A 22,841-nucleotide genomic window follows, 5' to 3' on the forward strand; every position below is an offset into this window, starting at 1 on the left:
TCAATCACCCTAAACATTATTTATTATTTACTTACTTTTTGAGTATGTCATATACATTGCCAACTGATCATGTATAAATCCTATATCGTATCCAATGTCTGTGCGGCTACCTCACTGTGCAGATGCGCCGTAAAATGCCAATGAATCATTAATTTTCCTCTTTTCGGGTTGTATGTGATGAAAGGTTGGGATACTGAGTGTTGTAGATAAGAAATAATTACACAGATGTTCAGATATACAATTTATGATATAGGTCAATGGTTAAAATGTTAAGACCACACAGGACAATAGTCCAATATATAAATATTTTAGCTAAGGAATGAAAATGAAGACTTTCATACGTCATACACCAGTACTCAAAGAAGTAAAAAAATTTTAAACTCTCCTTTAGTATGCCTTCAAACAAGAACCTAATTAAAATCAATTAGTAAACAAAATTTAAATACAACATTAGAGGAAAATTTTTTTATTTCCATTTACTAAAACTAATATGAGTATATATTTTTCATCAGCAACAGTCCACTTTCACGTTAGATTTGAATCACATTGACCAATATCACAAGGACAGTATCCGTGTAACAAATGGACAGTTTCTTGCGAAAGTTCACCTAGACATGAAGGTCAGATTTGTAACACGACCTATTAAAAAAATGTAAAAGTTGTGTAAATGTTGTTTTTAAGATATTTCTATATATATGGAATACATGTGAATTTGATATTCTGATAACATGATAGACGTCTTGAATATCATTTGGACAATGAATAAGCGAAAATCGTTGTTCGACGGATTTGAATCATTAATATATATATATATATATATATATATATATATATATATATATATATATATATATATATATGCTTGAACTGATTAAAAGAATAAATATTGCATTCATTCAAAAATAATGATTATATATTTTCAATATGGTAGTCCTAATAACCATAGAAATAGATGGCATCATTATGTAATAGTAACAAATAAAGATTACTATAGTTGCAAAAAAAAAACATGATGAACAATATATATTTATCCGCCAGAGAATTATTATAATAGACGTTGTAGCCAGGTAAAAAAAATCTCATTTATTATGCTTTTGTCATGACTGAAAAATTGTGTTGGCTATCTATTGTTATTTTGAGAATATTATTTTACCAGATTCTCTCGGCCCATGGATGTCATAGCCCTCGATGAACATGGATACGATGAGTCCTGAATGCACAAGTTTAATTTTGAAAAGCAAACATGTCACACAAGAATAACAGCGTGTGCCAGAAGTGTCGCAACTGCATACGGAAACGAAATGTTCTATACAATCTGACATGTCTAGACAATTGAAACCTGCATTTCGTCACATTTCCCTCACATTAATCCAACGAATACTGTTCAAATGAAGAGACAACTTTTATGTATTGTATGATGAGTTAATAAAGTCGCAAGTTTTAAATGCGAAGAATTCAGACAGATATTTGGTATCCGGCTGAGGCAAGGGAGGAAAAGTACGGGAAGGCAGACGGCCGTCCACAGTAGATTTGTCAGTTGTTTCCAGGTTGTTGGACTAAGGTTCCGTTATGCAGGAATTTTGACAATTTTGTTAAAGCAATTGGTTTCCGAAAGTGTCTGAATTTTTGATTTAGAAAAAATATTCTGTGCTGTTTTATATGGCTAGTATGGAGCATGTAAGTAGACAAGTAATATATTTTTTTCCTCCCACCCATTTATGTTCCCAGTTGCCTTATGACTTAGGTGTTTTAATTTGTTTTTATTTCAAGGCTAATTTATTTTATTAAGACAGGTTATCCCTGCCGAATAAGCGGGTCGCTAAGACATGTCAACGACATCTGATCTTATACGATTCCTATTTTTAATTTTTGTTTTTTTGGTTAGCCTGCCTCCTACTTTATGTTGATTATTTTCCTATCTTTTATGGTTGAAGTTATTGGTGTAGGGTTATTTTATTTTCAGGTAAAGTCTATTTAGTTAAGACAGATATCCCTGCCGAATACTCGGGTTACTAAGACATATCAAGGACATCTGCTCTTATATGTTCTCTAATTTTAATTTTCTTGTTTTCATTTTTTGTTAGTTTGCTCCTACTTTGTTTTGATTATCTTCCTATCTTGTGGTTAAAGTTATTAAAACATAGCTACTTTATTTTCCGGCTAAATCTGTTTAGATAAGACATATCTTTGGCGAATACTCGGGTCACTAAGACATGTCAAAGACATCTGATCTTACGGTGCCTTAATTTTAGTTTCTTAGCCTGTCCCTTAAATATAGGTGATTGAATGGAATTTAATGTCTTGATTTTAATGACTAGCTGTATGTTGTTTTAGTTAGGGGGGGGGGGTATTTTAGTGATTGTTTGAGAAGTGTGTATTTTGTATTTGTTTTATTTAATGTTTAGCTAATTGAGGGGGAATTTAGGTTTTTAATTAAAGTAATTGTTTTTGGTATGGGAGGTAAGTTAAATGGAGGAGGGGGTTATTTAGTACTGTTAAGGGAAGACGGGTTTCTTTGCTGAATACTCGGGTCTTGTTAGACATATTAAAGTCGACCGTCTTTTGTAAACTGCCTGACAAGGTTGTTTGGGGCTGGTTATATCCTATTTTTAAGTTCAGTTTTTGTCTAGGAACTTTAATATATTATAGGGTGTTAATTGCTTGTTAGGTTTTCTTTAAGTCTAGGATTTATGGAAAGGTATAAAGGGATCCAATTGCTTTTTGTGATTTTTTGGAAGTTGGTTCTTGCTAGCTGGAATTTAGTGCAATTATTGAATACATGTTGCAGGTCTTCTACGGTGTGACAATGGTGGCAGTTTATGTTTACAGGTTTGGGACCTATGTATTTACCAAAACTGCCTGCTAATTTGGTTTTACCTGTCATTATTCAATTAATTCATTTTTGGTCAACACTGTTATATTTGGGTGGTGTAATGGACCTGTTAATTGTTGTTAGGATGGAGTGTAGTTTCCTACTTTAACGGGTGGAATTCCAGTGTTTCTGCCATGTTTGATTGATATAGACTTTTACGAAGCATTGATCTTCTGTAATGCTATATCTAAGTGTGGCTGGATTGGAGTCTCCTAACTTAATTGTTGTGACTTTATCAGCCTTTTCATTGCCAGGGATTCCTATATGTGATGGCACCCACATAAACTCGACTATCTGATCTCTTGTGGATAATTCTTTAAGCATATCGAAGGTCACGGCAAGGACCAGCTGTCTTGATTTAATGTTATGGGTTTCAATTGAGTTTATTACACTAATGAAGTCGCTAATAATGACCGCTTTTTGCATGTTATTGTTTTTGATCCAATGGAGTGATTCAATAATTGCCCAGAATTCTGTAGTGTATATGGAGCAATGGTCCGGTAGCCTGGTTCCCATTTGGATGTTATATTCTGGGATTACTATTGCAGCTGTCATTCTGGGTGGCTCAGCTGTTTTTGACCCGTCTGTGTATATTTTAATAAACCCATGGTAGCTGTCCTGTATGTCATTTGCGATTATGGTTTTTATTTTAGTTTCATGTTCCAATTTCTTTCCGTATTCTGTGGCCATGTTGTTTATCCTTGGTTTGGTTTGTGCCCAAGGGGTTTGGTCAGGTGGTTTGATATTTTCTTCCTGTTGTTCAAGTATTGGGAGTTGTTCCCTAAGTTCATAGATTAGTTTGCCACATGGTACGTTTGGAACTAGCTTGTGGTTAAAAGAAATGTTACATCTGCAAATGGCAATTGTAGTGGGATGCGTGTTGGGATGGTTATCTAATCGAATGGAGTATCTGAGTAGCATTTCTTGTCGTCTCAGTTTTAGCGGTAGTTCCCCAGTGAGGACTTGAAGCTCGTCCAATGAGGTGGAGGGAAGTGTGAGGGCAGTGTGCTTGTGCCGACGATTAAAGCTTTCGGTTGGATGTCATCTACTTTGTTTAGGAGTGGTTGTTTTGCTGAGTTATACACTTGACAACCGTAGTCTAATTTGGATCTTACAAGGGCTTTGTAGATGGTAAGCAAAGTTTCTTGGTTGGACCCCAGGTTTAAGTCTTTGTTACAGCTTTGTATAAGGAGATCTATATGGTGTTCCCATGTTAGGTGGCTGTCAAAATACATTCCTAGGAATCTTACCACCTTAACATATTTGATTAGTTGATTTTGAAGATAGAGGTTAGGGTAGGCCAATTTGTTATTTAGTTTTGGGGTAAATATGATTGCTACTGATTTCTCATGTGAGATTTTAAAGCTCCATTTATCCGCCCATCTCTTTATGTTATCTAAACTGTTTTTCTGTATTTCAGTAATGACTGGTTTGCTGGCTTAGTTTCCTGCTCTCCAGATGCCGCTGTCATCTGCGAATTGTGAGATATTAACATTAGTGGAGGCTAGTTTAAGGTCAGTGTCGTCAATCATAGGTTTGAAGAATATTTGACTGAGTACGCTCCTTTGTGGTGTTCCATTTTCAGGGGAGAATTCTTTGGAGTGAGTGTTGCCTACTCTGGTCATAATTTTACGACCTGTTAGGAAATTTGCAATCCAGTTAAACACGCGTCCAGTAATTCCGAAGTTGTTGAGTTTAGCAATCAATCCTTTTGTACAGACCAGGTCAAAAGCTTTTTCAAGGTCAAGAAAAGCCGCTATGAGGTTTCAGTCGGATTTTCTCACGGAGATGAATGCTAGTTGTATGTCCGTTTCTAATCGTTATAATTGGTGATTATAATTTTACGACCTGCTTGGAAATTTGCAATCCAGTTAAACATGCGTCCAGGAATTCCGACGTTGTTTTCTTTCGCAATCAATCCTTTTGTCCAGACCAGGTCAAAACCTTTTTCTAGGTCAAGAAAAATCGCTATGAGGTTTCAGTCGGATTTTCTCATGGAGTTGAATGCTAGTTTTATGTCCTGTTCTAATCGTATTAATTGGTCATTGGTGGAACGCTTGTTACGAAAGCCACATTAGTTTTCTGATAGTAGATTGATGCTTTCGAGGTTATGTTTTAATCTGTTTGAGATCATAGTCTCCATAAGTTTGCAAATATTATTGGTGAGGGAGATGGGTCGATATGATGTTATGGTGTTAGGGTCTTTGCGTGGTTTGGGGATGGGATTAATATTGGCTTGTTTCAAGCCATTTTGTAGCTTTCCATTATTCCAAATTTTGTTTAGTTGTTTCATAATGGCTGTTGTTATATTGCTGGGGAGATTTTTATATATTATATACCCAATTTGATCTTTTCCAGGTGATGTTTCTTTTTTTACCCTAATGCTATGCCCCATTCGTATAAGGTGATTTTGCTAAGTTTGAATCTTTGGTTCCTCTGTCTTGAAAGAGGTGATGAAGGGTGTTTTTTGCCGTATTTCGTTGGACTTGAAAATGTTTGGAATGGTTCTTGTTGTTGCTCAAGTCAGAAAAGTGAGTGGCAAGTATATTGCACTTTTCTTGATTGATGGTAGCACTATTAGTTTGGGAGTTGAGTAGGTTGATTTTCCCCTAATTGTTTTTATTTTATCCCAGACTTGTTTGGAATTTGATTTTAGATTTAATTTAGAGTAAAAGATTTGCCAGGATTTTTCTTTAGCTAATTTTATGATGTTTTTAAGCTTTTTTCATTATCTTGGTAGTGAGTGAAGTCTACGGAGTTTCCTGTGTGTTTATATTTGTTGAGTGCTCTTTTGTACCTTATGTGCTGTGCTGCATAGATCACTCCACCAGGGTACTGACTGATTATTTGGGGAGCTTACAGTTTTTGGTATACTTAATGAAGCTGCATTGTGAATGGATTTAATTATATTGTCGTGAAAGATGCTGGTGTCTGCGTTTTCTAAATCATTAGTATCTATGGTTGCCAAGATGTTTTTGAATTTAACCCAGTCCGCTTTGTCATATTTCCATCTGGGGGGACTTCAATTAGGATATGTTGAGTTGCAATTTAGGGGGAGATGATGATGGGGAAGTGATCACTACCTATTTTATTCTCTTGGTCTACACACCAATTAGTTATTTGTGCAAGTTTAAGGGTGCATATGGTTAGGTCGATGGCTGAGAGGGAGCCATCCTCAGGATTTAATTTGGTTTTTAATCCGTCATTGAGGATGACTAGATTACATTTTGTTATCCATTCTTCGACCAGTTATTCTCTTTTGTCATTACTATTTTCTCCCCATAATTCATTGTGTTCATTGAAGTCACCACAGATGGTTAAGTTGTTTGATAGATTTATTGTGCTTTGGTGGTAGTTTAATTGATGGTTGTTGCCTCCTGGGTCATATATGTTTGTAATTTGAATATTAGTTGTGCCAGTACTTATTAGGATTGATTGTATTTCAAGGATGTTGCTAGTATCTTTGGCAATTGGGACTGGTAGAGTTTCTGAGTATGTTAAAGTTTCTGTTAAAATATTGCCAGGCCTCCTCCCTTCTGTCCATTTTTATGGTGTTTGAATATATGCCTAGTGAGTACCATGGGATCTTACGTAAGCGGTTTAGGTTTTCTGATTGGTGTGTTTTTCGGAGGCAAATTATATCTGGTTTGTTGATTGTTTTGTTAAGTTTAAAAGTAGTTCTGGGAGGTTTTTAATTAATCTTGTACAGTTCCATTGGCATATTATAAGTTCTCTTTTTCTTGTGTTATCCATGGTATGTAGTTGACTTTTCTGCTATATCGGTGTTCAAGTATAGATTTGAAGTGCTTGGTTGTCATAAGATTTAGTGTTGTTATTATGGTTGCTAGATTAGGTGGATTGTTGCTATCTAATTCGGATAATTTCTTTAGTTAGTCTGAGAGGATGGGCCATGTTACTGTGGCTGTAATATCATTGGGTGGTGGGTTTGTATTTCTGTTATAGCCAGAATGACTGTGATGTTGATTTGGTATTGGTTTTTTCTGTGTAAGATCTGTTTTGTGGTTGCTGTATTTGAGTTAGTTATGGCTTTTCTTGGATGGAGTTGTCACTTCGGGGTGGGACTTCTGTTTGACTTAGTTTGATTTGGGCGATTAGGTGTTTTGCTAGCCTCTGGTTGTTTGAGGTGTGTTTTGGTTTTGTTCACTATATGTTTTGCTACAAAGTATGTCAGATGTTGGGTGTTCATAAGATCACTGATCAGCCTTTCTTTAATTGTGTAGGGACATTCTGCTGCTTTGGGATGGTGCGGGTACCTGCAGTTAGGACATTTTGGGTGATGAGAGCGACATGTGCCCCTGTGCTGACCACCACAGTGTTCACATCTGTGTTTATATCAGCATTTGAGGGCATAGTGTCCCCAATGTTGACATGTTGTGCAGAACCGAGGTTTGTTTATAAAGGGTTTAAGTCTGTGTCTCACACCGTATGAGCCTAGCTTGACCAATGATGTTAGTTGTTCAGTGGATTCTATAACAGATTTTGAGGTGCTTTGTCCTTTATGTTTTTTTTTTAGTCGGTAGACTTTTGCGACCTTGGTACCATTTCTTGGAGTTTTTGGAATAACGTTTCATTGTCTAGTTCTTTGTTGTAGCCTTTGGGTGATAATACTCCCTCAAAGTTTGTTTGTGGAGAAGGTTTGGTAGGTCCATTGCTGGGATTTGTTTTAGTTGCTGGTTTGGGAAGTGTTGAGTTAGAAGTAGCAGGGATGTGGGAACTTTTTTGCATCTTGTAGTGTTTATTTTAATTTTTATATGTCCAATATTTTCAATTTGTAGTAGTTTTTTCATCTGGCTGAGAGTGCTATAGTGGATAATTAAATAGTTTGTTCTTGGCCTTAATAGTGTAAATTATCCCTAGTGAACTCTTAGTAGGGCTGCCATGATACTTTTGGTACTTAGGTTTAGTAGTTGGTATGATTTGCTGCTGATATAAAGGGTGTGTTCGAGTGAATGGAATTTGGGTTTAGTATCTTGATAGTGGTGCTGTGGGTGGTTTATTCATTTGTTCTTGGTTCCAAAATTGGTTAAGATTGGGTTGAGTTTTTATTTCATGGGGTCTTTTCCTTTCCCTATGTATTTTACCTTTCCGGTGGAGCTGTTCTGAATAGAGACTTGGTCATATCTGGTAGGTTTGCTAGTGTTGTGCTTAGGAGAGTTTTCGCTCCCAGGGTCAGGTCCCTGATGGGCCTGGAATTTTACTGTTATGAATTACTTGTTGTTTGGATTTGGTGGACATCCTGTCTATTTGAGTTGTTTTTTTTTTAGTTATATTTTGTTTTGTTATGTTTTTTAGTGGAGGAGGGAGTATTTTGAAGTTTTTTGTTTCTTGGGGCTGTCCTTAATGGGGAGGTTGTCAGATTTGGTAGGGTTTTCTTGGTTGTGTTGGGAATTTGTTCCCTTCTTGGTTGTGATCCCTGATGGATGGGCAAGGTGTTTGGCTATCATGGATTACCTCCTTTTGAGTTCTTGGGGTAGAATTTGAGTTTAGAGGTTTTGCTTTTGTTGTTGGTGCCCTATTTGGATTTGGTGCTGGTTTTTGGTTGTGGCTTGATTTGGTTGACCGCTCCGGTGGCCTAGTGGTTAGAGCGTCCGCCTCGGATGCCGGAGGTCGTGGGTTAGATGCCCGACCGAGTCAAACCAAAGACTTACAAAAATGGTACTAACAGCTGCCTCGCTTGGCTCTCAGCATTAAGTTAAGAGGTTAGTGTTAGGACTGGTTGGCCTGGTGTCAGAATAATGTGACAGGGTCGGACATCATGCTACATGTCTGCGGCATGATGCCCCAATTGCTAGACATCACTATAAACTGTCACATTGCAGACATCGTAGCGATATGACTGAAAAATTGTTAAAGCTACGTTACAAATCCAAATCACATCACAACACATCACATCACTGATTTGGTTTGTGATGAGTTGGGGTTACATTATTTGGATGTACTTGGTTTTTGATCTGTTCAATTGGTTTTTGCATTGGTTGTGGATATGTTTGAGCTTATGTTTTTGCCTAATTGTGGGGAGCTTGTTGTAAAGTCTCCGTAAAAAATTCATTCGATAACATGGGGAGAGTGTCGTCTAGTTCTTGATATTTGTACGACGCATTTGGGTCTTTGAAGTAGACCATTTATTCTATACATTCTGTGTTTTGGTTAGTTTGAGTTACTTGTTTTGGGCTGTTGGTGGTCCTAATTATGCATTTTAATGGTTTTTTTTCCAGCTAATTGTTTGATGCATGGGCTGTTCTAATGCTTAACATTTCCTACTGTCATTTGGGGAGGGGGGCTAGTGGTGCCCTGGGACTGAAATTGAGGTTGAGGGTTACATTTGGTCAATTGCCTGGTGAGGATATTTTGTTTTCTACTTAGGTTTTGTCTTTTGTTAAATGTAACCTTATTTATGCCAGTTTTTGGGACATTTTGTTGGGATAGTTGAGCTTAGATTGTTAATAGCATAGATTAAGTTTTTGGATGATTTCCTACTAATTTATTTTATTTTGAATAGATGGTTTAAAGTTAGGTATGTTAGAAGATGGCAGAAAATCTACGCAGAGGAATGTGAGAGCATACAAACTTTCGAGGATTCTGCCCAGATGTTTACTAGTGTGTTTCCTAGTACCTGTTTTCGGAGTTTCCTCGCTAGAGAGGGGTTAGGTTTTAGCAGAGAAAGGGCTGAAGAATAGTGGAATTTAGAGGTGTTAGATTATCCGATAACCGTGAATCTTGCAGTAATTTCTTATGAACTGAGAAGTGTGTAAGAACACGGTCCATGTGAATGCTAGTGTGTATACTATCACTTGTTTTCAGATAAAACCGGCAGAGGAGGAAGATTAATTTGTTAATATTGGAGAGTTTAGTAGATAGCAGTTGGCGTTAATGCATTATCTAATAATGAGAATCTTGCAGGGATTTTCCGGTGCTTGAAAAATATGCAAGGACTCGGTCCAAGTGTACGCTAGTGTGGGACCTAGCATTTGTTTTAGGATAATCGTGCCAAAGAGGAGTTATTATGTTATGAAGGAAGGAGAAGGAATACGAGTGGAGAGGTTAATAACAAATAAAATGAGGGTCAGTTTAAAACAGCACATAATTATAATGTACCCGTAAGTTTAGTGAATGTTTCTACCTTATTCGTTGTTTGGCGGGATCCTTTGTTCCTTGGTCCTTTGTTCCTTTGTTTCCTTTGTGTCTGCTTGGCGGGCTTCTATTGTTGACTTTTTGATTTCTTTGTTCCTTGGTTCCTTTGTTCCGGACTCATGTTCTTCTTCTTCTTTCTTTCTTTTTCTGAGGATGGTTCACAACAGGCTCTTAACAGGTACAGATAAAGAGCGAACATATAGTCAATGTAGTTAAAATTACAAATACGCTTAACACTTAGCATTGATTTTACACATGGTTTCTGGTTACGCCGTTCAACTGCTTAAGCTGAAGAGATAGAAGTGAGTTCTAGTAATGGTATCACTGAATGGTACCTTTTCATAATGGCGGCCGTAACGTGCTAAGCTCGAAACCTGTAAAATTGAAGAATTGCAGGAAACCTTTAGGAAGATAAAACGCTCGAAATAAATGTTAACATGAAGAAAATATTTTCTAAATAAATGACAATGTGCAGAACATTTTTATGTAAGAACAAAATAATAGGATAAAATATAAAACACACAGATTTTAATTTTTATATAAATCGCATTTGCTCAAAACCGTAAAGCTTGCTATCATCGTTGCCCCATGGAGTGGAAAATCTTCGAATGTGCCACTGTCAGCAGACGCTGGCTGGATATGTTCTCTGATGGACTTTCAGCACAGATTCTATGAGTCAAGTATGTGTCTAATGCACAATAGACACAATTCAGTCTCATCTCTGCCCCTTACTGTATACAAAGTATACCTCTCTCCCATACTGTGTTTAATATTTTGAAGTTTTTAGAGATGTACACATTTTTCCTCGTATAGCGCTCATGGTTACTTATATAAAATTTCATCTCAGCATATGGAATATTCCAGTGTGAAACTGGTGACCTCAGAGCAGTTTTTGACTCAAAATTATGTGATAATAAATCAACATAAATCTTTTTGTGTTTATCCGTGATACTGAAAATGTGTGAATGGGATAATTCATTCGAGTCAAATAGATATTTTAAACATTAGCCAGACCTGAATTTATGAAAAATGCAGATATTACAGCTTGAAATAGAGAATATTGTATAATCAGTAAATACTTCAGCTGGTCAAATAGCATGCGTGCTGTGTGGACTACTTACAATGGAGAAATAAGACAATTATGCCACATCGAGTTATTTGGTTTAGAAAACGTGTGGAGCTTGTAACTTACTTAATCAAGAGAATTTTAGGAATCTGCTAGGGTCTAAACACTATAGCATATAAAAGAATAGTGAGGCCAAGCGCTAACACATATCTATTAGAGACGTACCATTTTACAAGTCTTTCAAAATACTAAATTCGAGAAAAAATGCAACTGAAGGTGTTGGGAGGAAACTAAGAGACTCAGGGCCAATAATGCAAGACGACCAAAACTTATTATTTTTGTTAGGCAAATGGAGTGTCACACAAGAGTTGCTTTTCAACTAGCTAATTTGATACAGTCTAAGCCTAGCGATAAAAGACACACTACCTGATACATGCCATAGCTTGGGTCCCTCCAACTTGATATTTTCTGTAATACAGTTTATGCGGATAATTGTTAGAAGGTGTGACATTTTACTTGTAGCAAGTCTCTATGCTGCTTTAGAAAGTCATTGTAATGTCCAATAAGTTTGGTATGGTATCTTCATGGAAGAAGCAATGAAAAATCGAATGCTGAGACAACCGATGGCAAGGTCGCCATCATGGTTTTCTTTAGTAATATGCGTGCTGAATCGAGTGAAGAACCCAGGCTGATCAGCGGATTATTCACAAAAGACCTAGTCACCAATTAATTTGAAGAAAAATAATGCATGTCGTTCAGTATGTTGAAACAAAAATTCACGAACTAGCCTTCAATAACAGTCTAGCTTATATTGTTGCCCTGTTCACAAAATATATTTCACACTTATTTGTTACCGAGATTACCATACATTCCGAATACTAGCAGAAGCAAGTATGATGCAAAAATTAACACTGTTATACACCTTTTGACAATCATAATGCGCAAAGAGAGCAAAGAAAAATACAGTAAACACAGAAAAAGGAAATAAACCATAAAAAACGGTTGAACTGCTTCATGGATTTAATCTCTCTGCACATCATGTACGATTAAATTGATATTGAATACAATCTATACGAGATGCTGGGTACCTGTGACCTTACAAGTTGTTATAGGTCGACATAAACAGCCTGTCCGATATAACGGCTATCAGAAAAAAAACGGATTCTACCTTATCTACTTAATATGACAGGAGAGTGTCGTGCATGAAGTATACATGTTGGATGTGCACGGGATAGTTCCTACTGACAAAGCAATCAAGATGCTTGCAAGCCAATATCTATTTTGATAGTGGTCTAGGCCCTCACAAATATTCCACTTAAAGGTTAAGCGGACATGTAATGCATTCCGATTACACATTCAGTGCGTGAATACTTTGGATAAAACATAGGAAAAAGAATTAAACGATTAACTAACATATGAAAGTCAAGGCGGTACCGAGTTACCTCCTGTCGCTTCTCTCCGGTAGTTCATCGCTTCCCTCGATTCAGTAAAAACAAAAACTCATTTCACCTACTACTAACCCTGATGGACTCAAACGTCCACATTCTCCCTGAACTCATGGGTAGGCGTCCACACTTTTATTCATTTCATTGTGCCTTCATGCGTTCATACCCTCGTTTAGTTCATCGTGCGGCCCTGATCCACTCCCTCGTTGAATCTATCGTGCCACACGGTGTGCACACTTTCAACGGCCATCCACATCCCATGGTGCCGCCAGGCGTCCACGATGTCTTTGAGTTCATCATGCAGCCAGGCGTCCAAACACTCCATGAGCCCAACTTGCTGCGTAAGGCGTCTAGACCATCGTTTAGCCACCAGCAGTTGAACCCTCGTTAAACCCATACTGCTGTCTCGCGTCCATAGCCTTGTTGATCCAATCGTGCGGCCAGGCTTCCACGAGCTCGTTGAGCCCAGAGGGCCTCCTGGCGTTGAATCCTCGTTAAGCCCATGGTGCTGTTTGGCGTCCACACCCTCGCTGAGCCCAATATTTAACGCATCATACCACCAAGCATCCGCAACCCTGTTGAGGGCAACAACAGCCAGGAGGTGGCCAGGCAGACGCCGTTAAATGTCAATGTTGGGCTAGCCACTGGCTGACGCCATACGTTAAGTTATGCAGTTTTGTTACATTACTGACCTTAGCTATGACCAGGACGCGACCTAGCAGCGGTAAAGCAACCAACCGTTAAGCTGCATTGCTAACAAGCTGCCGCTACCCACTGTTCAGGTCGTTGTGATGTCAGGTTTGCCATAACCTTCTCTTGATGCTAGAATAGTATTCAAAAAAGTCTCCCAACCATTACGCTATACACAATGCTGAGCGTCTTTGAGACCAGCTGAGCAACGCTGCAGTCATCCATCGTCAGGACACGATGGCCCACTTTATCCTGCTTTTCGACATCCAGGCAAGATTTAGACTTTGCTGGTTTAGTAGTGTCAGGCCAGTGTCACGAAATACCGTTCTATCAGAGCTTCATCCTCAATAGGGAAAATGCAGTCTAGTAGATTGTATGGTAGATGTTCCCTGACGACTTTAAAATTGCTAAGGAATCCACCGTCTTCATGAGCGCTACGAATGACAAGCTTATTGACAAGATTACAGAAAAGGTCAATGCATTTAACTCGACAAAGTTTAACCGTATTCTTACCACTCGAATGGAAAAGTCACCTCTAAGCTTAGAGGCATTATACACCTAGGAAATAGCTATTACGGTGACTGAAAATAAAACGATGCTGATCTACTTTTCCCATAACGTGCATGCTATATTGACCACGAGAGAAATATCCATTACGGTTGAAAATTTCCCGACTGAAAATTTCGCCAGAATTGTTATGGGACTCATGTTATACCAACTCAAATAGACAGGATGTCCCCCAAATCCAAAAAACAAGTAATTCATAACAGTAAAATCCCAGGCCCATCAGGGAACTAGACAGATGAAGCCGTTTAGCTCAGAGTTTGAAAGTGCATACCTCTTCTAGTGTTCAGCTACATCAAACCTCGAGATCGATGCCGAACTGTGTGGTAAACAATCCGAACGCAAAATACAGATGCTTCGATTGGTCTGTGCTGTCAGCCATTCATCCAGCAAAGGAAAAGGCCTGTCGTATGAATAAACATAAGCAATGATTTGCTTGCCTCAACGACGCGGGGTTTAGGTTTCAATTTTAGGTATCTCAGTCACACAATCGGTCCACATCATTCAACGTTTGTGACTGAAGCGGAAGTTTGTCCTCGTTTAGAATTTCATAAGAGTATAGTGAATGCAAGATCGAACTTCTATTACTCAGTGATACGACAGACGATGAGGAAAAGGATCACCACACACACACACAAAAACATAACCATATCGCTACTGCCTCCACATGTTCTCTTCCCCCGAAAAACAAATACACCACATGAGCGGCTGCCTCTGTATTTTTTCTATAAAGCTCAAATGACCATAATAAAAGCTAAAAACGAAAACCTCCCGAGATTTACTATTCATCATTAGCAGATGACAGCCCCATTTGTCATCTACGCGGACTTCGAAGCTCTCAAAATACCAACTGAAATTCCAGATAAAACAAAATCGCCATAAATATTTTAAATAAAATAATACGTGCCTTTGCTAAAGTATGGTACTTAGTGACCGACATATCGGTAAGCCTTTGCTCTATCGGGCCAGGACTCCATTGATTAGTATTATAGAAATTCTCGAAGAGGAATTATTAGAATAACAATCGTGTAGATCTGCAATTCTGTGCCATGCATAATGTAAAACAACGGAGGACGACAGAATTTGAGAAAAAAGATACGGTTCAGGTGCCTACTGCGGTGCAGCTTATAACTCCTTCAGTCGACAGCTGAGAATATATAAAAAGAAGACTTTCACGGCTACAGCCAAATATTCAGAGCCTGACGTTTTTCCCCTGTTTATCATAAAGAGTGTATATCGCTATGAGTACATGCACAGGTGGAACAGATTTAAGGAAACGTCCCTACAACAAATCGATGCGTTCTACAGCAAACTTGAAGCTGAAACAACAACACCCCGAGAAATGGGTTAGACACTGTCAATTACATGTATTTGCCTCATATGGCTTGGGACGACCTGGCGAGAAATGAGTAAAGCATGTCTTGAACTGGTAACGGACATAAGACCAACACTTATTGTCGAGAAAAGCAGTTGAGGCTGCTTGTTGGTTTGCTAAAGCCAACAACCGCGAATTTTCGTACTACGAACCCAGCGAACCAAAGACTTGGATCACGTGTTGTACAACAACAACCTGTATGATCGAGGATGAGACAGTACCTGCCTACAGGAGGGTATGGATAGTGTACAGCCCAAAGAAACATTTTAACTCTATCTTCCACTTTGGAAAATGATTACATTCCCAAGGGCGTATCGTTAAAACAAAAATGACAGCCATTCTGATTAAACTCTAATGCCTTCAAAGCTTATTAGCACATAACTTATTGTCAAGGCAAGAATCAAATAAACATGATTTAAAGCTTTATGTTAAATACAAAGCCTCAGAAAAACTTATACCGAATCTTATGAAGAAGCGTATGCACTGCACACCAGTCCTTGAGTTTGATCATCCTCCATGGATGGAACCGTGCATAGCATCAAATACATCCCTGCGCGCAAAGGCCGCTGAGGAGAAGGACTGGTTTGGTGAAGAATTCGTCAAGACAACAAATACCTATGTATTTAGTACGATCATGGAGAATCTCAGAAAGAGAATAAACGTGGCGAAAATAAGAAGAAGAATATTCGACAATAACGTGGTTGCCGTCTACCGCAGCAAAATAACTCTTGAATGCAAAAGGCCCGTTTACACTGGAATATGTGCTCTTTATTTCATCAAGGTTTGCACACTGTTATCTATATTTGGTTTCCATTGTTTGTTGTCAGTTTTAATATTTGATTATTTATTTCGTTATATGCTACTGGAATGTAACATTATAGTCTGGATTTAACCTTGTCTTAAATTGGTTTTTTCCTACTTGACCTGAATGATTGATTTATTTATATTGTAAACACTAATACATAGCTATACTATCCTCTGTGTGAATGGGTTTAAGATTAGTATCATTATTAATTGAAGTAAACATATTTGATCCGCGTCTAGGCTGTTGGAATTCCCATATAAATACACCTAACATACCTGACATATTCCATATTATAATTTTAGTAACAGACCTTCTTATAAATGAGATTTTATCTAGCCAACATTAGGATATTTCTAGAAGGTTATTTTCCATTAGGTGATATATATTTATTTTAATAAATATGTGTACCAGATATTCAAAAATGGTATAAGCCAACTGGGAACCAAAAAGTGAATAGCGCAAAAATGAGAGAGATACATTGGCCTATGGTCAACAAAACCGAAAGCCATCCCACTAGGCGCACCCACGTCAAAGATACGGTGATTGATAGACGTTGATTGTAATTGGACTTGGTCCTGCATAACTGCCTTTGGTGCATTCTACCTGCAGAATATTGTGGCAGTTTGATGTTGTCTTGATAGCCTTTGGCCTCTTTGAAAAAAAGCTAAAAGGTGAATAGCACGAAAAATATTGATGTATGGTCGCTACAGTGCGCAGTGAACTCACTAGGCCGGCTGCACTTAACAGCAAATGTTCTGTTCTTTGGATGACGAGTCAATAAGCACCCCCCAAAGACTCAAAGCTAATTTTAATATGAATGGAGGCAAATATGCTTAAACAGTATTACAAAGTACATTAGTGCAAAAATATAACTGAAACAGATGCAGACTTGTGAACACTGTACAATAAATCCGATGTACAACAAACCCTTAGGAACCATTCAGATTTGTTTGTTACAATGCAATTGTCTTACCTCAATCAGCACTTTGTTAAATCCGATATAAAACGAGTTGAAATGTACACCATCTGAACGTCATTTGAATAGACGTTTTCAATGTGTACGACACAACACCAGTACGTGATCAAAGCAGTATATCTCTTCTGACAATTTGAGGCGTCCTGTGCGGAAAATATTGACTCCTTGGTTTGCAAAATTTAAAACAGTGAAACATAGCTATATGTTGAAAATAGTCTACTAATATGGTCAGTATTGAAAAGGAACTTAATAAACATTTTATTAAAAAGAACAAGGAAAAAAAGAAAACGACATCTTTCATATATATATATATATATATATATATATATATATATATATATATATATATATATATATATATATATATTCTTGAGACTTGGAAAGCAGGTGTGAGGTTTTATTCTCAGAAAGGAAGGATAAGTACTTTGGTGTACTTATAACTGGTATTAAGTCTCCCTGTTTCTCCGGCATATTTTAAAGTTTAACGTTTACGACATCTCAAGACTATACAAACTTTGTCCGACATTTTTATTCCGCCATTTGAAAGAAATATAATGTAAAAATGTTTGTATGCACAGACATTACAGGGAACGTTGTACTAAAATACACTTTAAAATAAGTTCAAATCAATATCTTACTCGGTTAGTGGTCCCACTTATATGAACATGATCAAGTTGGATAGCAATAAAGTTTTGTTTCACGCCGACTCATGCAACAATAAATCTTAAAGTAAGAGCAAACTAAACATTTTAAATTTTATTTTTGTTTGCTGACAGACGTCTTTATTTCATCGACACTTTGTGATTGAAGTAAAGGCTGGTATACTTACAAAAATTTATTTAACGTACTCGTAATGTTTACTCGTCCTAAAACAGCCCTCTTCAAAGTGAGTTATTACCGTGAACAAGATTAAGTTGAAAATACACAAATGTTAAGCAAAGGAACGGTATAATCAATGTATGCAGTTGTATAACGTATCACAGAGAGCAGTTACCATTGAAAGAATAAAAATATCATCGTTTGATACTAAAATGTAGATCGGATATTTACAAAAAGGAAAGTTCTTTTTCCACAATTCAACCATTTTGCCTAGATATATGTTTGCCTGTTAAATCTCTGTCGATTTGACCTATATATGTCTGTATGTTTTTATTTTATTTTCCACTTGACATAAATAATAATTACTGTAAGATTCGCAAATCCATATTGAAGTCAATGCATTTTAATTACTATATATCGTGTCACGTCTATCACCAGGACCATGGGCTTGATGGCAGTTACAGGACAATGCTAGGCAGAAGAAAAACCACACAACGATTACAATCACACACGTCTGAGTAAATATTACTTCTTGATTATGGTAGTCAGTGTTGGGAAAATATTTCTCAAACTGATTGATTAACCGATTAAAAGATGCAGGAGTCATTATTACAGTATTCACGATACTTTATTGGTTTCTTTGTTTTTGAGAGTTTAACGCCAATTTTCAGCATTCGATAGGCTATAAATTCCAGCCAGTATAACCGGCTGAGGACGGACCATGGAAAAGCCCGGTTAGAACCACCGATCCATTGAAAGCTATTTGAAAGTTTTCTGACTTATATACATTATTTGAGCCCAAACTCGAAGCCACTTGGACAGAGGTGATAAATCAGAACCGATACAATTATGTGCCACGAATGTGTACAGCTGCACTAGAGCCTGAAAATATTTTCGATAAGAATGCACTGTTTTCAAAAGGCTAAGACTGAAACAATACATCCCCCGGTAATGCTGTACGCGACAACAAAACCCATTTACATTTTTGTTTATATAAAATCATTTTAGTTCAAACAAATTTGTGATGCTGGTGATGATGATGATGAGGAGGAGGAGGATAATGATGATGATGATTTGTAGAAGCAGTAATGTTTTTAACAGTTGTAATAAACTTAATTGCGCCTATATTTAGACTGCATGCAAAGATACCGAATCACCGTTAGTAACATTTCTAAAAGAAAATTCAAATCATAAAACACATGCTTACAATTAGACAACAACAACCTTTGATATAACGTTTTCTACTCAAAGCATAATGTAGCTACAATTCAAAGGTTCATATTTTGCGATTGATTTCTTTTCGAAGCGCAGATGGCTCACTTGTAACTAAAAGACAAAATGCACAAGCAGATCTGAATGGTTATATTCTCTCACCCATCGTAATTGTGCTGAAGAAAAGCTGCGTAAAGCTTATCAATTTATCCGAAATATCGGTGTTCACAAAATGTACAAAACCTTCTATTCGCCAATCATTCTTTTCCGATCTAAGTTTCCGACTGTGTGTTATTATCTGTGGTTATGTATTAAAAGAAATATAATCGATTTTCTTATCTGTGTTAAGATGAAAATATATGGTTCGTATTTGTCGACACTTACATGCCAGATCTGAATTCTGCTAGATCTTCTTGATGCCATCTTTAATATGTATTTCGGTAGCAACGTGCTAATTCAGATGATATTTGATTATGTAACCTAGTAAACGGGGCCTCAGATTTTCCACTGATACACACGACTTATTCAGTTGACTAGGACGTGTGTAATTTTATGGATGTTATAATGTGAACGAATTCCAACCAAACTGGGACATAAACAGATACGTTTATTTCAAGGTGTTTATTACTAGGTTAAGTCGTGGCAGAAAGTAGTGCCATATGTAAATAAAACGAGACCATATTAGTTTGCAGTGAAGAATCTGTATTTAAGTATAGTATACTCGTAAGCATCCATTATAAGCAAATACATATACTCTGCACTTTACACGAGGTCTACACGTTCAAAAGAAGTTGTAGGGATGAAAGGGTCATATAATTTAAAGAAAAAAGGTTTCGGCTTGGTGTTTGGCAAAGAAAAGAGAAATATATCGTTAGCTTCAAAAAGGTTCTGGCCCTTGCCCATAGTGGTTACCCATACCAGCTTAAAATATATAAATGACATTAAAACGAATGATAACGATACTTGAATGCCCAATGTTATCAGACAGCCATGACGTGACACATATGGAACCCCATTTCTTTTCAAAACCCAACATGCAACCACTGACGCCTGCTTTCCTCTTGTCCTCGTGTTCACGACGTATATCTGGAAGGTATATGTAGTAATGACACAGTGAACATTTGAAATTTATTAAGGGAAAATAATGGTATCGCCATATTTTCAATTCGACGTTTATTGCCACAGTAAGAACATCACTTTTGGAATTGCATTGTGTTTTCACTTATTGTATCTGCCCTTATGTATGTTGCAAGACCTGCATTTCAATATTTAGATCTATTTTTTTCCTTTTCTTTCCCTCCCCCCTCGATTGTGGTCAACATATCTTAAAATGTGTCAAGACTGCTGACCATCTAGTATACAAATGTAAAATGTTACGAATCTATGGTCATAAACAAAGTAACTAAAACAAATAAGCAAAAACCAACAAGTTTTGTAAAACTGAATAAATAATTTAATTATCAAAGTCACAAAATAACAATGTTAAGAGGAGCTTACAATACTATGAACTTATCTCCAAAATAATCCCAAAAAGTTTTATTCAAGGCCAAGAGAACCGAATGTTACGAAGGATTTTAGGTCCTCGAATGTATGTATCACAAGGTCATTGTCCATAACTCCTTTGAATAGGTCACAATAGTCCCAGAATAATAATCAATGAGGAGGCGCCATAAATAATACGTAAAGCTCAACATCAGTCAACAAAAGTAGGTTTCAAGTATTAACTTTTATGTAATTAGTTTTCCACACGAATAATGCAAATTGTCAGTGAATGAACTTTCATGACCTTTTGCTATTCGATAGTCTAATATCGCATACCTACTTCAAAACTATATATATTTTTAAGAAACACTGTTGATTACATATTGTAACTACATTGTTTAAGAGTAATCACAATCATATTCATATCTAAAAATGATGGAGAAATCAGACATTAATTAGTGTCGCTTGCATACCAAAGTAAAGTGACAATCGAAATTTCGGTGCTGTGTCTTTTGCCAACACACAACAATTCACGTCTGAATGCAGAAATAAACAAAAGAAAAACAAAACAAATCGTTACAAATAAATTCAAATCTGTTGTTTAATGACGCTGTGTTCAAGAGTATATTTTGTCATGTTTCTGCAGTGAACACACACTACCACCCCGTATTGGTCACTGTATCAATCCGCGCAAGAAATGTGTTAACGAATATAAAAATCTCTTTACTTTCGTATGGAAATAGTCACTATTTTGACAAAATACACAATTTATAGCATTATATGCATAATCTAAATTTATAGAAGGTTGTAATTTAGGAAATTCGTTATGTCGATGTAGTAATGCAGCCGTTAGTCGCATTTGCACAGGGTGGAGAAACAAATCTGTCGAAATCGACGGCTTTTGTCTTACAAATATATAACGAAAAGAAAATCTACGTTTATTGATCAAATAAAAGGAAATATCTGACTCTTGAAGTTGAAACATTTTGTATTGTCGTATGACTCATTTCTTATGTCTACTAAAGAATGAAGCTATCTTCGACTTTTTTTATTCCCCCAAAGTAAATATATGCTAAATGCAAAATGTAATTAATGGAAGCAAATATTAATCATTATTATATGGTATTGTTTTCTACGTTAACTTTACGTTGTCAAAATTGTGCAGTATTTTTCATACTGCACTGATTCATGCTGCATGACCCGAAAGCCTAAGACTAGTATCGTATAAAATAAACTGTTTTTGATTGTAAACTAACAAGTACCCTCATGTAGCAGACCCTGTAGCCTTTGATTTATTAGATTTTGTCAGTGGATTAACTAAACAAACTGACTGGTCCATTTGAAAGTAGAAATGATCAGTTGACGATGTGGATGAGTTCACAAAAAAAACTTTCAACAAAGCAGTGAATGAACGTGATATCCGCTATGTCTACAACAAACGTGAGACACGCATTATTGTTTTAACCAAGCAGCGAATGAACGTGATATCCGCTATGAAACACGCAGTATTCAAATTACCATTCCCACCATCTAAAGGTTTTTTTTGGAGATGTGTTCATAACTATTTGCCAATGTTCATACTATGACCCGTGCTCTCAAAGGTCTATAAAAAGCATAGGAAGGCATATTAAGGCCAAATCAGTTCACACACTAAATTCGAACAACAATGCAACTGAAAAGAATGGGTGTTTCGATTGAAAACCAAGAGCCCCAGAGCCAATACGCCAAAGACGAAATGGTCTTATTTCAGCTGGGAAAATTCGCTATCACAACGCAACTGCTTTGCAATTTTTCCGGTTTTACTTTTTCGAAACAATGGTTTGATTTATAGTAGCGATAAAAGTCATACAGATCATGTACATACATGAGGCTCTCCAACAAAGAGCATGCAAGTTTCAGTATAAACATTTGTCTTCCTTAGGTGGTAATAACAATAACAATACACATACTTACCTTTTTGCATTTTGAATTTCTTCAGTTTCATGTGCTTTCTTAGTTATTTCTGCCAATCAGAATTACATGGGTTCCAAATATTGATCATTGCCATGAAATTGTACTACAAATTATCGTTACTACACTCAAAGCTAGATGAGTTCCATAGCAAACAATATTTTTTAGAAAGTCAATTAAAAGAATTCTTATTTTTCTCCACATTTTGATTCCAAACATTCATTGACAGAACAAAAGCATAATTGCAACTGCATCAAGGCGAGGTCTTTCAGTGATATTTATATCTTAAGGAATTGACCAAGCTAACAAATCCTGTCAATCAAACCTAGACTTCACTATAAATTGCCACAGTATAGATATCATAGCGATATGAGTAAATAAAATGTTAAAGCTACGTTAAAAATCTAACAACACAAACAGAAAACACACACAT

At 36.7% G+C, this 22,841-nt stretch overlaps 1 long non-coding RNA gene across 1 annotated transcript; it reads right to left on the minus strand.

The window, feature by feature from the left end:
* LOC149784471 (uncharacterized) lies at positions 1-17,043 on the minus strand. The gene is made up of 3 exons (XR_016414141.1): positions 16,943-17,043; positions 10,014-10,194; positions 1-193 (listed from the first exon to the last, which is right to left on the minus strand). It is a non-coding gene; the product is annotated as an uncharacterized LOC149784471 (long non-coding RNA).
* Between the last annotated feature and the right edge of the window lie 5,798 nt (positions 17,044-22,841).

Source organism: Sinohyriopsis cumingii, chromosome 14, assembly GCF_028554795.1.
Source record: "Sinohyriopsis cumingii isolate HCF-2022 chromosome 14, ASM2855479v2, whole genome shotgun sequence".
Lineage (NCBI taxonomy): Eukaryota > Metazoa > Mollusca > Bivalvia > Unionida > Unionidae > Sinohyriopsis > Sinohyriopsis cumingii.